At 44.8% G+C, this 14,591-nt stretch overlaps 1 protein-coding gene across 1 annotated transcript in view; it reads right to left on the bottom strand.

The window, feature by feature from the left end:
- The window catches only part of NELL1 (neural EGFL like 1), an 845,189-nt gene that overhangs the window by 764,518 nt on the left and 66,080 nt on the right, over nucleotides 1–14,591 (bottom strand).

The raw sequence follows: 14,591 nt of genomic DNA, 5'->3' as shown, positions 1-14,591 counted from the left end.
CCATGCCCTGACCCCATCCATCCTCTGCAGAAATACTTTGTTTTTCAAACTCCTGGAAAAATAGCCAAGACCTTCAAAATCTCTGTGGCCCAAGCAACATCACAGACTATGGGGACCTTGAAGAACCTTGTCCTGAAGAGTGGTTTCTAATGGAAAAACAATCCTCAAGTTCTTGACCTTGGGCCTCAGTCTTCTCATCTCCAAAATGGGGGTGGGGTAGAGGAGGAGAGGGGAACCAGGGGACTTCTCAGGGCCTCTCCATCCTTGTGTAATTACTCAAGCTGCTGTTGGAACGACCATCTTCCATCTGTAAAAGTCTAGGCTATGCAAGGCAGGGAGCAACGCTGGTCCTCTATCTTGGAGGCACCTAACCCAGGTGAAGGACTCTACTCACCTAACCCAGGTGAAGGACTCTACTCACAGAAAACCCACCTAAGACATTTGCTTTTCTATCCAAAGGAAGTCCTTCACCACTTCACTGTTAAGTGGCAGGCTTTTAGTTTTTGTCAAGGGTGGAGCTAAGTGCCACTCAGGGAATGCTTCAACATCTTCTACTAAATCCCAGACAAAGACTTTGCAGGGTAATATTCAAGACCTATTAAATGTATGAAGTAATCGCTTTATCAAATAGAGATCATTAGCAAATGTTTGTTAACATTTTTATACTGCTGGGTACAAATCCTAATAAATTCCACGTAAAATTTAGTGCCATGGACATATACACGTGTACGTGGCTCTTGAGGTTTACATGTTTACTTTTGCCCTTTTTGCTGTTTCCTTCTTTGTCTATTAGGAATTAACTGATGGGCAGTGCTGACCCAGAGAGCTCATCAGAGGTTTTGAAGCAGGAGCCCAATGCAAAGGGACAATGATCAGTCAGCCATGATATTCAGAGCTCTTTCCTCCAGCAGGCACATCAGTGATGAGTGTCCTCACCTCTCACTCCATTCTCTTGGATATCACTTCAGCTCCATGACCAATGACACTCAAGTATATACCTACCACCCCCAATCTCTTCTTTAGCAGACACGTTCAATATCCTTACTATCTCACATGAAGGTCTAGTAAGCATTTCATATTGTATATGCTGAGGACAAAACCCTTGTTCTCCCCTCTCCCCTAGGCCTCTATTTTCTCCTGGAGCTCACAATCTGAGTAAATGGCAGCACCCAGATCAAGCCAAAAAGACCAGACTTGTCCTTCAACCTTCCTTTTCTTCTACTCTCCAGATCCAATCCAAGAGCAAATCATGAGGACACCCAGGTCTGGAAATCTGTCCGCTTCCCCCCAACTCCACTCAAACTCCTCTCCAAGCTGCATCTCTCACTGGGGCACCTCCAACAGCCTAACTGGTCTCCCTGCTTCCATATTGCCTTGCTTTCTCCATTCTCCATGGCAGTCCAAGAGCTCATTTTAACACCTAAGTCAGCATCCTTGAATTCTCTTGCTAAAAACCCTCCATGGCTTCCCTGTCCTCCCAGGATAAAAATCCAGGCTTTTTAGCATGGCCCACAAGGTCACATACCAAATGACTTTCCTAAGTCTCCCAATTCCATACTCTTCTTCCACACCCAAGCCCACTCCTGCTTCAGAGACTTTGTACTACTCTTCCCTTGGCCCACAGAGCTCTTTCCCACTCTCCCCATGCCTGGCTCCATCAGCTCCAATGGCAAATGCAACTCCTGGTCACTCCCTCCAAAGCAGGCTCTCCAGAAATACTGAATACACCACTCTGGTTCTTTTCTCCATACCACTTAATTATTGTAATCTTTCTTTGTATTACTCGTTTCATGTTTGTTCTGTTTTTTACTGTATTTCCTTTCTTTCCCTCTAGACTACAAGCTCCATAAGGACAGGCAGATTTATTCATTCATTGTTGTATCTGCAGTTCTCAATGCCTGGCATTAAACAGGCATCCAATAAAGACACCTGGATTTATTTTCCATTTATTTTTATCACGTATGCTGTTATTTCAAAGAACCACAAATATTATGGTCAGAAAAGAATAGGATACCTTTCAGAAAAGGAGAAAATAAATGGTTACATGTCACATGTCCGTGGTTTTAAGTTTAAAGAAAAGCATGTTCAGGGCCAATTCAGCCCCTCCTGTTTATAGGACACCCCATCTAACAGTCTAATCCAATACAACCACACTGCTAATCACCCCACCCCTCTACAAAACTGTGTATTTCTTCTGCCGACTTCTCATTTCTCTTTATGAATGACTGACACATTGAAATAAAGAGACCCCATTAGCACTCACCAGAGTGAAACGTAAAAAACATCTATTTTCATACATGGAGACTTTATGAGCATTCTCATTTTCAGAAAAGCCCTTTCAAGTAAATGCTTACCATAACTCAGCTGCCAAAAGAACACCAGAAAGTAATTTCACTTCTTACAACATAGAGGCAAGAACAGTGAACCAGGTTTCAAGGGACTGAAGACTACCAAGTTTGACAGATAACTAGCTATATGACCTTGGATAAGACACTTTACCTCTCTGAGCCTCACACTCCATATCTGAAACTAGACATGATTGGAGATTATGGGGCTCAAGTTCTCTCCAGGACTCAAGAGTTCATTTCTGTTCATCACCATACCCTGCTGCTAGCCACCCAGCAAAGGACAGGACTGAAGCTCTTTTCTACCTACAAAACACCTCAATTCTACAATTCTCTTCTGCTGATTTTCCAAATCAACATAAATGTAAACTTATCAATTACTGGAACCAGTGATGGGTCACCTACTTTTCTCTTTCCAGGAGTTAAACGAGCTACCTATGAAAGCCAATTAATGAGAATCTATAGTAACTATTGTACTGCTGTATGCAACCATTATGATGTGCTTTCTATATTACTGGAGAATATTCAATTCTGCTAGAGAGAACAAGAGAAACAAGTTTGCAGGATGAATAAAGCTCATAGGAAGTGTTAAATACAGATAGCAAGTTAGAAACCTGTAAAACGTGTTCAACATAGATCCAGTAAATGAAACCTAAATGTGTTGAACACAGATAAAAAGGACTGAATGAGCATGTTACCTAGGAATGGAATGGGGTGGAAGAACCAAGTCATAATGTACAAATCACAACACCTTCAAAATGACAGCCAGATCATCCCTAAATCGGATACCTATCCTGGACACTCATTCCATTCCCATTCTGGCCCCACGTGTACTCTACCTGAGAAATGCTAATCAAACCTATCACTACTCACCAGACTGACAGGCACCTGCTGCTGGGACCAGGAGTACTTGCCATCCTCAAGAGTGGAAATGCACTGGCACCAGGCACCTCCCATCTGCTGAACTCCATCTTTTTAGAACCTCTGCTCCAGTCCATGTAACCTCTGCATCAGCAAAGAAGCTGATGGGGCAAAGACTGAACACGTGAACAATGCAAAACCCAGGAATCCAGTAGGGTGGCCCATCCTTTCCATAGCATGGACCCTATCCTACTCCATTTCTTTCCCTTGCTTCCTCCTGGACATTTTGGATTTATTTAATAAGCCGCATGATAGGGGCGCCTGGGTGGCTCAGTGGGTTAAAGCCTTTGCTTTCAGCTCAGGTCATGATCCCAGGATCCTGGGATCGAGCCCCACATCGGGCTCTCTGCTCAGCGGGAGCCTGCTTCCACCTCTTTCTCTCTCTCTCTCTCTCTCTCTCTCTCTCTCTGTCTCTCTGCCTATTTGTGATCTCTGTCTGTCAAATAAATAAATAAAATCTTTTAAAAAAAATAATAAGCCGCATGATTCAAGCATCTGAATTCGGTTGGTGAAGTGGTTTTGTGACCTCTGGAGGAACCACCACCACTTACAGTGAACCATTTTACATTAAAAAAGTTGTCCTTCCAAACATCCATAAGTTTTACGTGATCTAGTTAAGAAGTGCTAAATCAGCAGCAAGGGTTAAGTGCTTTTTCTTTCCTAGGATGAAATGGCTCTACCTAGTCATTTTTAAAGACCAAAAATGCTAACATGATGATTAAGCATCAGTTAAAAAAAAAAAAAGTACTGGATGAAGGGAGGGGATTGAAGAAATTAAATGAGGCTATTCACAGACTCTTCTCTGCCTGTTACAGAAGCAGCTTCATTGCCCTTTTGCCTGATGATAGGATGAGGATTTTCATTACCAAACATACCTGTGTTTCCTCTGTGCCAGGCACTGTGCTTGCTGGGCACCAAGGAAACACAGTTCCTGACCTTGAGAATAGCTGCTGTCTATCCTATCCCACCTGGGGAGGACAGGTAAAGAAGGGCAATGCACAAATGAAGGAGGGGGCAGTGGAGGCTGGGAAGGACATGGTGGAAGACAGAGCTTTGAACCAGCGGCAGAAAAAAAAAAAAAAAGATGAATAAGCATTTATCAGGCAGGAGAGAGAGGGAGAAGAGGGCACTCACTGCGGGACTGCTGTGCAGATGTGAACACCCATGTGTTTTCCATTATCTTAGCATTTTTCTTTCTCTGCAAGCATCCCTCTCGCCAGAAGTCCAGCAGGACCGAAGCTACTCTGAGTAATATCAGAGGAAACTCCCCACCAATTGACAAGCAGAAGGGGCAAAAGCAGCAGCAGCCAGAAACATGGCAAAAGAAACACCTGGGCAGCCCACCTCAGCCTTGACCAACGGAGAATTTGGGGGACATCTCAGTAATAACACCGTGTTTAAACAGAGAACCTCACATATGGCAGAGTCCAGATGGAGACTTGGCACATCCTTCTAGCCTAAGTCCCATGTAAGCTCATGGTAAGATTGACCTCAAAGGTAAAGCAACACTTGTCAATTTGAAATAGGAGGTCGCTTTTCATTGAGGAGTACAGAGCAAGTTCGCTAATTCAGAACACGCCACTGTCCATGGGGCAACTCCGGCTGGGGAGGGGGAGAGGGAAGAGGCATATTTTCCATCATTTCCAGCCCTTCTTTAAGAAGGTCTAAGGTTATCAATCCAAGGAGCTTTCAAAGAAGTAGAAATCACGAGCAGAAAGTAGTAGGGATGCTAGGAGACTCCTGGTTAATGGTAAAGGATTTCTACCTTCACTAGCAAACACACAATGACTTCCCATTAAACCTCCATTAGCTCCAGAAGCAGACTCACGCATAAATGTGTGTATAGTTTATTGTGGTGCCACGTAGAGGGCTAACTGCTTTGCACATACCACTTACAGTAACCCGAGGAGTAGCTACTGTTATTTTTCCTCCTTTATAAGTGAGAAAACTAAAGCTTACCGATTTTCTAAAAGACACTGGGATAAGCCAAGAGGAGAGTCTAACCTGGCAGGCCGGTTTCTCAAACTATACTCCTCACTCCGCTACATCTGTTACGGAGGTGTGTGAGCTCCACACTTTGTTCACGTGGAATAGGGACAAATCCTCATCATACATCCAGCGCTGGACACTTTGTACTTAGGCAATATTTATCAGCAAACTATTTATACAATCCCTGAGCTAAATATCATTTCCCCCATTTTGCAGGTGAAGAAACAGAGGCGCAGAAGTTTTACAGCTTTACACAGCAAGTCAATGGAGATAAAGGTGGCGTCTTGCCCCAGCAGAGTCCACCATGATACTCCATGGCATTCGCCTGGCACCCTTGCCTATGTGGCCATCCTCCTTCCCTTCCCTGTTCTCACCCCTCCTCACTCCTGTACTCCAGCCACACAAGCCTCCTTTTTCTTCCCAGGGCCGTGTTCCTCCACACGTAACATTCTTTTTTTTTTTTTATTTGACAGAGATCACAAGTAGGCAGAGAGGCAGGCCGAGTGAGAGAGAAGAGGAAGCAGGCTCCCTGCCGAGCAGAGAGCCCGATGCGGGGCTCGATCCCAGGACCCTGGGATCATGACCTGAGCCAAAGGCAGAGGCTTTAACCCACTGAGCCACCCAGGTGCCCCCACACGTAACATTCTTACATTTCCCTCTCCGTTTACTCTTCTTTGGGTACCAGCTTAATTGTCAATTCTTCAGGCTAGCTTTCTCTGACCACCCCAAGCCGGCTCAGATTCCCTATACTAGGTGTTCACTGTATTTATCATAACCACCAAGGCTTTATGTGTAATCATTTTATTGCGTATAATCATTTCATTAGTGGCCAGCATGCCCACTGGACTGTAAATCCCATGAGGAATGGTTTACCAATATATTCTCCACACTCTACAGAGTGCCCGGCACAGAGATGATTAATGGAACAGACGTTTGAGGCTCTATCTTGACTCTAAAATCTACAGCACAGTGTAACAAAGGAGGTTTACCAAAGACACTCAACGAGAACCCCAACCTGTTGAAAAAAGTACATCAAAATAACGAGCTGCCTAAGGAATAATAAAGCTACCTGAGCATCCCTGACTCCTCCACTGGGGGACTCCACCTAAGAATTCTATGACACATTGTATTACTATATGGCTCCATTAAAAGATTCTGGTATCTCCATAATTTTACTTATTAAATAGGCATGTTTAGGCAGTTCAAGTTCTTATGAACCTTTAAAAGTTTCAGTAAGGACAATCAAGGCACCCACCTGTCACTAAGAAATTAGCATACCAAGAGCCCTTCTCCTCCAGCACAACCCACCACTGATCCAGTCTCCTCTTGGGTCCACATCCCTCCAGCCCCATCTCAGTTGGGCACCTCAGAGTAAAGAGATGTAAAGCATGAACCCCATCTGTAACTGAGTCACAGGACCAGGAAACAAGAGACTGATGAAAAGATGTTCATGGGATTAAGACTACCTTGTATAAGGTTCAAGCTTCCATTTACCAGATGCTTAAGTGGTAGGGATATGACACACAGCATGTGGACAATAATATCATGTCGTGTATTTGAAAAGGGCTAAGAGTAGATCTTGAAAGTTCTCATCACAAGAAAAAATTTCTAACGATGGCAATGGGTGTTAACTTCTTGTCTCATAATTTTGCAAAATATACATACATCATTCTGTTGTACACCTGAAACTAGGTTATCAATCATAGCTCAATAAACTTAGAGGAATAAAAAAAAAAGATGGCACTGTATACCAAAGAAGTTATCGACCAACAGTTAAATCAGACTATATATACTCAATGGAAAATTATATAGAACAAGCATACCAGAAGTATTAGAACATAGGAAGCATCTAGGCAATGATGCCCAAGATGTACACATGTACAGCATATAACTGTACATTAAGATCTAGTTTTAGTGACATATGGCCCAGAGATAGGACTGACCACTGGCCATCAAGAGCTCCCATCAATAATTGGGAACTGATGTAAAATTTCTTCCACAGATCTTGATTTTCCAAATCAGAGAATTATCTTTAAGAAAATGTATGCTAAAGTGTTAGAATATATTATAAAAACAGATGAAAAATAATCAGGGCAAGCCACAAAAGAAAATAAGCACCAATCACCTTGCTTCTAATCACGTAATTGTGTCTCTTAAATCAATGAGGACATCAGATGCTCCCTGCAGCCAATCTTAACCAGGTCTGACTTCCTATGGAATACCGTGCCCCTCCTCAATAAAGAAGGCTGGTCAGCTCCCCAGGATAGCCCACTGGGGCACTGCAGCACAAAGCCCCTGCCCATGATAACTCAAGAGGAGGTCTATTTTGGCAGTAATTGAGAGCACAACCTCTTTGGGTAGCATTTTAATCCACACTCAGATAAACCTAAAGGCATGCCCCCCATACTGCATGAAGCTACAGGCACAAAAGGTCAGCAAGTGTAAGCAAAAACATTGTTCCCACCATGGGATGCTCTCCAGGGTCTTGCAAAAGACAAGAGGGCAGTCCTTGCCCCTGCTCTCCAGCATCTACCCATTCATCCACTTATTTCCTCGCCCACTACCTTTAAAACTTTGGGCACTCCTCTGAACACAAAACTAAGACCTCTTCTAGTCACGAGGGGCTAAGAGTCCAGGATGAAAGACACAAACATAGATGAAGGGGAGTGGTTTAGTTCAGAGCCATAAGCGGGCATGCTCAGGAGGCATCACAGGGCCAAAATAACCTGAACAGGACAAAAGTGCCTCCTCAGAGACTTGATCCTACCATTAAGGGGCAGTGTAGGATCCCAACGGCTGGTTCAGATTCCAGCTTTCCCACTTAGCACACAGGTTAACTTCTCCAAGGTCCTCTCTGTGCCTCAGATTCTTCATCTGTAAAATGGGAATAAGATTGCGTCTACCCCCTGGGGCAAATATGAAGATTCGATGAATACAGACTAAGTTCTTCCAACAGTACATGCCACATAAGATACACACGACAATTTCTGGTCTATGTAGAACACAGCAGAGGCTGGCTTTGGGTCCTGGAGGGCTGGAAGAAAAAACGACACCAGCAACCACACCACGAGAGACTTCTTGCTGCAGCTGGTCACGGCTGTGGCCCAGGAGGAAGGCAACGGGGAGGTGAGCGGGGGTTGCCAGCCATGGTTGGAGGCAGTCCATGGCCAGTCCACTCTTCTCTTAGATTGAAAACTGGTCATCGTCTCTGGGGCTCCCAGCTACTCCAATCTAGGTCCAGCAAGCCAATACTCAGAACACAGGAGTTCTTGCTATGTGCTAGACATCAGGCTGAATACTTAACCTAACTTTGGCCAAGAAGCCTCGTGAGGTCACTAGTAGTGATGCTACCTCCATTTTATGAGTTACAAATACAAAGAGTTAAGTTCCCTACTAAGTAGTGTAGCTGGAATTCAAGCCCTGGTCTTGGGCCAACTACAATGCAACCCTGCCTTGCCTTGCCATCTTCCAGTCTTGGCCCTGCTGGTGTTGGAATGCCACTCCACCATGTACCTTCTGGAAGAGCCTGGTTAACTCCACTTCCTTCATCCTGGAGTATTCTCGCCTAGGACACAGTGGTAATACCACCCACCCCACATGGTTCAGCAGAAATATAGATACATGGTACTTGCCCAGTATAGAGTACTTGCTTCCTAAGTACTTCCAGAACTCCCTCGAGGACTTTTCCACAAAGATTTGCAAAGGCACCCCGGAGAGCTACACACTCAAGTCAGAGCTTCAACAAGGGCCAATGTGTTCACACACAGGATCACAGCCCATAGTCCCCACAACCCACTGAGTGGACACTAACAGCCTCACTTTAGAGAGGCTGCCTTGGACTCCCAGAAAAGGGACCTGTCCAAGATCCTACCTTCAACAAGAGGCAAATATGTGCTTTCTGAGTCCATTTCTGTAGTTTTGTTGTTTTTTGTTTTGTTTTGTTTTTCTGTACAGCTTCCCTAATGACAACATAATCAAGACAAGAAAATTCTTCCTCCAAGACCCTAAACTCCTCCATATATTGAGTTTCATCTCTAGCCTGGTTATGAAGTTTGAAGCAGTAAGCTGACCCAGTTATAATTAGTTCCCTTTTGTGCACAGTCCTAATTCTTGGGCATAAAAGACTTTTTAAATGCTGTACTGGCCTTGACCTTGCCGTATCTTCTCAAATTCAATAGTAAACAGTAGGGCATCCTGTTTAACAGCTATGCTCTCTAATTTACGATTATTCATTATAAATCATTTTTACATGTTGCTCCAAATGCAGTTTTTCAAGAATAAAAATCTGCCTGCATTGAAATGCACAGTGATTTTAATATGCAAACCTCCTACAGAGATGATGTCTCATTTTAATTATTGTTTTGGTTTAATGGGTTTTCATTAAATTAGAGGATGGAGCAATTACTAGGGTGAACAGCTAATGTTTGAAAGGTAAGCTCCCGTGGCTCTGTGGGCAAAAAGACAGTTGTGGCAGTGAGAAGCAGAAAGCAATACTCCTCTGGATAAGCTTGTGTGCAGCCAGACAGAAAACCCCACTGGCTACTTCTTGCCCAGCCTCAAAACAGAGCTGGCTTCCCCTAGTGGGGATATGCAAACAGCTCTAAGCATGAATTCACCTTGGGGTATCTTCATACAATTTTTATTTTTTTTTAGATTTTTTTATTTGTTTATTTGACAGAGAGAGAGCACAAGTAAGCAGAGCAGCAGGCAGAGGGAAAGAGAGAGAAGCAGGCTCTCTGCTGAGCAGGGAGCCTGATGCAGGGCTCGATCCCAGGACCCTGGAAGCATGACCTAAGCCAAAGGCAGAGGCTTAACCAACTAAGCCACCCAGGCGCCCCTTCATACAACTTTTTATCAGGAATCTGGGTTCCCCATCATCACACTAGAAGGAGCTCTAGGAGTACACAGCCTGCAAAGCTCGATGACAACCACAGGAGAATACTCCTGATGAGATGTTCTCCTCTCCCATGTAAGGAACAGTTGGTTTAGTGGATGAATATCCAGCTTCAACACAGGCTGTAGTGACCACCATCCTGTTAATTAACAAAGTGTCAGAGGCTCAAGAAGAAAGGACTGTCTTGGCCTGGACATTACCTCATCCCAGAAACTGCACGGACTTGGTATTTGGGGACCAATGGGACAGCATTACTGCAGACAGAGTGAGGGAAAGAATGAGAAGAGGAGAATGAGGGGAGGTAGAGAAGTAAATTTCCTTTACTGGGGTCCCAGTGGTCAAAGGGGAGGGGCATGACTTAATACTGGAAAGGATGGGGACTCGGCCTGATACAAGTCTGCACCTGGCGAAGGCAAGGAGGCTTGAAAAGATTCAAACATGCGGTTTTGTTTTTTTCCAAATGAGCTGAAGGAGAGAGGGCAGCTAGCTACAGGGGTCCTTCCAGAAGTAATTGGCTTATTACATTAAGGCAGGCCTGGTCACTATGTCTGCAAAGGAAGGAACATGGGCCCATCTCACTAGGCTATGGGAAAGAGGAAGAAAAAAAATATTTTCTACAACATTCTAAAAGAGGAAGAAATCATAAAGCAGCTTTAGTCCCACGTAAATCAGCAGGAACTAAGAGATGAATAATGTGCCCTCATCTGCACAGCAACCCCCAAGCCTCCACCCCCACCCCTCTTCCCACCTCACCCCCTACCCCCCTCCTATCCCACCAGCTTGAATCAGGCCACCTATCAGGGTGGCCATTTATGCTGGCCAGGGCTACTAGAGAAGGTTCTTTGCTCCATTATTACAAGTGCCCTGAAGATTTCTGACAGGGGTAAGAATTTGGAACTCAGTATGATGCTTTATTCCCCCTCCCCTCCGCTCCCTTATTTCCACTGTCCAAAAAAGCACACCGTCAGCTCTTAGATCACGTGAATTAATCTAAGTACATGCCTTGTTAACTCATTAGCTCCAGAGTCATTGCTGGGGAGGTCTCCCTTGGCATTTTTCCATCTGCCTCGGCCACAGGGTGTCTGTCTCTGCTTCGGGGTTCCTGGGGAAACCACACAACCATTGGCCTTTCAACCCTGCGCTGAGCAGGAACAGTGATGCTCTATGGACACCTTGAACTCCAGACTTTGCACAGAAGCTCCAAGAAAGGGGTGTGGCTTCTTGCCGTGCTTTTTTGAAACCTGACCTCCTCTTTGGAGATTTTATTCCGAGCATATTCAACATTAATGTCACCTTTGAAGTGAATCACTGAAAACGCTTACTCCTGAACTCCTAATGGCTCTCTGGCTCCAAGATCCCTCGCGGCCAATTTCCCGCTACCACCTTCCCCAGCAAGATCTGCAACTAAGGGCTAAAATTACAATCCCCATTTCCAGAAGCTTTTCTCAAGAAACGAAAAGGACGATTTGGGGGAAAATTGGTCTTTTGTCATTGCTGCAAATACCCTGGCTCCTAGGGTGACCCACCTGAGCTGCCAGTGGTCAGTCAGTGATTCCTTCCGGGTTGTAAATAGCACCTTCGTGGTAATTTACTCAAAGGGGGCTTCATTGGGCTTCTGGAGAATTTCTCGTATTCTGGCATGGTCTCACTTGCCCAGCAGATATCCTTTTTGGCTCCCCGAACTACCCCTTCCTAGATTGGCGGTTAGCTCCTCCCCGTGCAAGCGCCCGTGGGCCACAGGTGGGCTGAGTGCCAGGGCATAGGAGGCACGTGGAGCTCCGCAGCCCAACATCTCCCACCTGCAGCTCCAGACGCCTTCTCCACGCTGATTCAAATGCCTATCCAAATCCTCTCTCGTGGCTCCTACCCCATTCCTGCACTGGCACGAGGCTCTACAGCCCCAGCTGAATGGGAATTTCCCTTCCTACTCCAAAATTCAAATACGTACTGTGGGGCATGTTCTCTGTGGCCTGTGGCAGGTTCTGTACCACAGGGATTAAGACACATACACAGTCCGGAGGGAGCCATCCAGCCAGTGTTTTTAGCTGCCTGGACCCACCCCACTTATTTGCCCACATCTCACAATCTGCATCTTGCCAAACCCAATGGTCAGTTCTCAGTCCTCAGCCCCACGGACCTCTCCACAACCTAAGAGTTGTCCCCTCCCTCCTCTGAGGCACTGTAGTTTTCCTACAACTGCTGGGGCCATCTTGAAGCATCTTCATTCCCTCTGCTGCCTCCTCTCTAGTTATATAGTCATTTGCCTTGTGTGCCAAGATATGGAAAGATTGGAAAACACTGCCCCGTGTTGTGGTAGAATTTGAGATCAGCCAACTTGGAATGTGCAATCAGTCCTGACACTTAGGTATCTAAGTCACAGGTCATTTAATCCCTCTGCAATTCTGTTTCTCTCCCATTAAATGGTAATATAGTCATGATACTTATATCACAGAAGCAACATGACAAATACATGCCATCATCTCCATGAACAGTTTTTAAATGTTTGTCGCTGTCACTGTCTTCTTGAGTGCCAGGGGTCAGGCGTCACCATGTGAGTCACACCCATGCAGAGGCTACACTGGGAGGGCTTCCTCTCACCAGCTTCCTCGAGAAGCTGACAAGCTAGCAGTGTGAACAGGTGGACAGAATCCAGTATGATGAAAATAACTCCCGAGTAAATAAATATCCCGCACTGAATCCATGAATACTTTGGACTAGAGATGGGAGGCGATGAGCACAAGGATGGCAGGGGTGGATAGGTGTCTCCGGATACATCAGTGAGCGAGTGAGGAAAAACTAACCCCCCTGTCAGCAGAGGAAGCCAAAGGAACAACAGTTGGCCTTTTTTCCCCCCCAGTGAGGTCGATACATCTTTTTTTAAAAATGTCTCACAATGTAACCAACTCACAATGTAACCAATGGCTTCTTTCTTCAATTCTTTGTTGCTGTCCCACAATACCTATAGGTACACTTTTAAATGGGCTTTTCTGGCTTCTAGTTCCCCAAATCCTCCTACCACTGGTACCAAACAATCCAGACCCCGTATTCTATTTTTCAAAAATGAGATAAATGAAAAAGCAACACCACAATATTTTGATCAACCACAGAGTAATAACGTGAGCATGATAAATGCAAAGATGCCTGTCAGTGTTTCTATTTATGTGTAACTACTGATGGAGCCCTCCCCTTAATTATGCTCTTCTTCACTCTGCATAAGAGTCTGTCAGTGTGAGGCTGGGGGTAACTGAGCCCGGGAGCCCCAACCGGCAGAAATACGTGCCACACACCCTGTCATTCCACGCAACTTTCCCAAATGAATTATTGGAGAGATTTAAGAATTCTTCAAAAATGTCACAATAATAACTATTTTATCTTTGTTATGCCATAATTATGATTTGGAGCTTTGCTTTTCTTATTTCATCCAGGCACACACCACAACTCATGAATAAAATATGACAAGTTTGATAGCAACCATTGGAGAGGGTTCATCCCTACCAGCTGACGTGAGTGGAGTACAAAGAGCTTTTGTATTCCGACAGCCTTTGTTTCTGGGACCGGCTTTTATCTCAAAGAAGGACCACATGCGTTTCTCCCACCTCACCAGTCCCCCTCCCATCACCCCACAGTTCCTGCCTTCAGCACAACACCTGAAACCATGTTTACTTTGTCTTTTAATGAGGACATTTCTAAACAATTAGACAACAAATCACAAAACCAAAGGGCGCTCTGCTCACCATGAAACTGACTTGAAACAACATATCAAACAATTGACTCCAAGAGACACAATGGGAATCACAAACCATCGCATCAAGTATGTGACTTTACGTCTTGGAAATCATCCACATCACTGCACCCAATGGCAAGACATTTAAAGCACCCACAAAGTTCTCCTTCAAGAGGTTTCCACTCCCCAGCAGAGGCTGCAAGTCCCTTCAAAGTTCAGGCTCTGGCATGTCTTTCAAAGAAATAAATGTGAAAAGGAAGGGAAAGGAACGGGTGGTTCTGCAAAACCATCAGCATTTATCATATGGCCCAAGGGATGTCAGACTTCAAGTTTCAAGGTTTCATTTTTTAAAACAAATCTCTGAGCATCTTATTCTATCACACTTATAAAACCAGCCTGCTTCCAAGTTCCCCTCCAAATGCAATTTTTCCCCCAGAGTTTGTTTCAAAATATGTAAGTGCAAAAAGACATTTTAAAGTAGCTGCTTGCCTAGAATTTGAAGGACGAAGATTTAGACCTCCAAGACGGAGCAATGTGCCAATCTCCCAAAGTCGTGGGCTTGTCTGTGGAGCTTGACAAACAAAGCCAAGATTAAGCTGAGGCTGCAAAACATTTCTCACACTCCTCCAGAAAGTCAACCCCAGTACCATCAGGCAAACCAGAATGCAAAGGCTTAAGCATATGTTGTTTTCTTGTGTGTACTGGGCAAAAATGCACA

The sequence above is a fragment of the Lutra lutra genome, chromosome 10 (genome assembly GCF_902655055.1).
Source record: "Lutra lutra chromosome 10, mLutLut1.2, whole genome shotgun sequence".
Classification (NCBI taxonomy): Eukaryota; Metazoa; Chordata; class Mammalia; order Carnivora; family Mustelidae; genus Lutra; species Lutra lutra.
The sequence above is the reverse complement of the archived record's forward strand: the minus strand, read 5'-3'. Positions and strand labels throughout refer to the sequence as shown.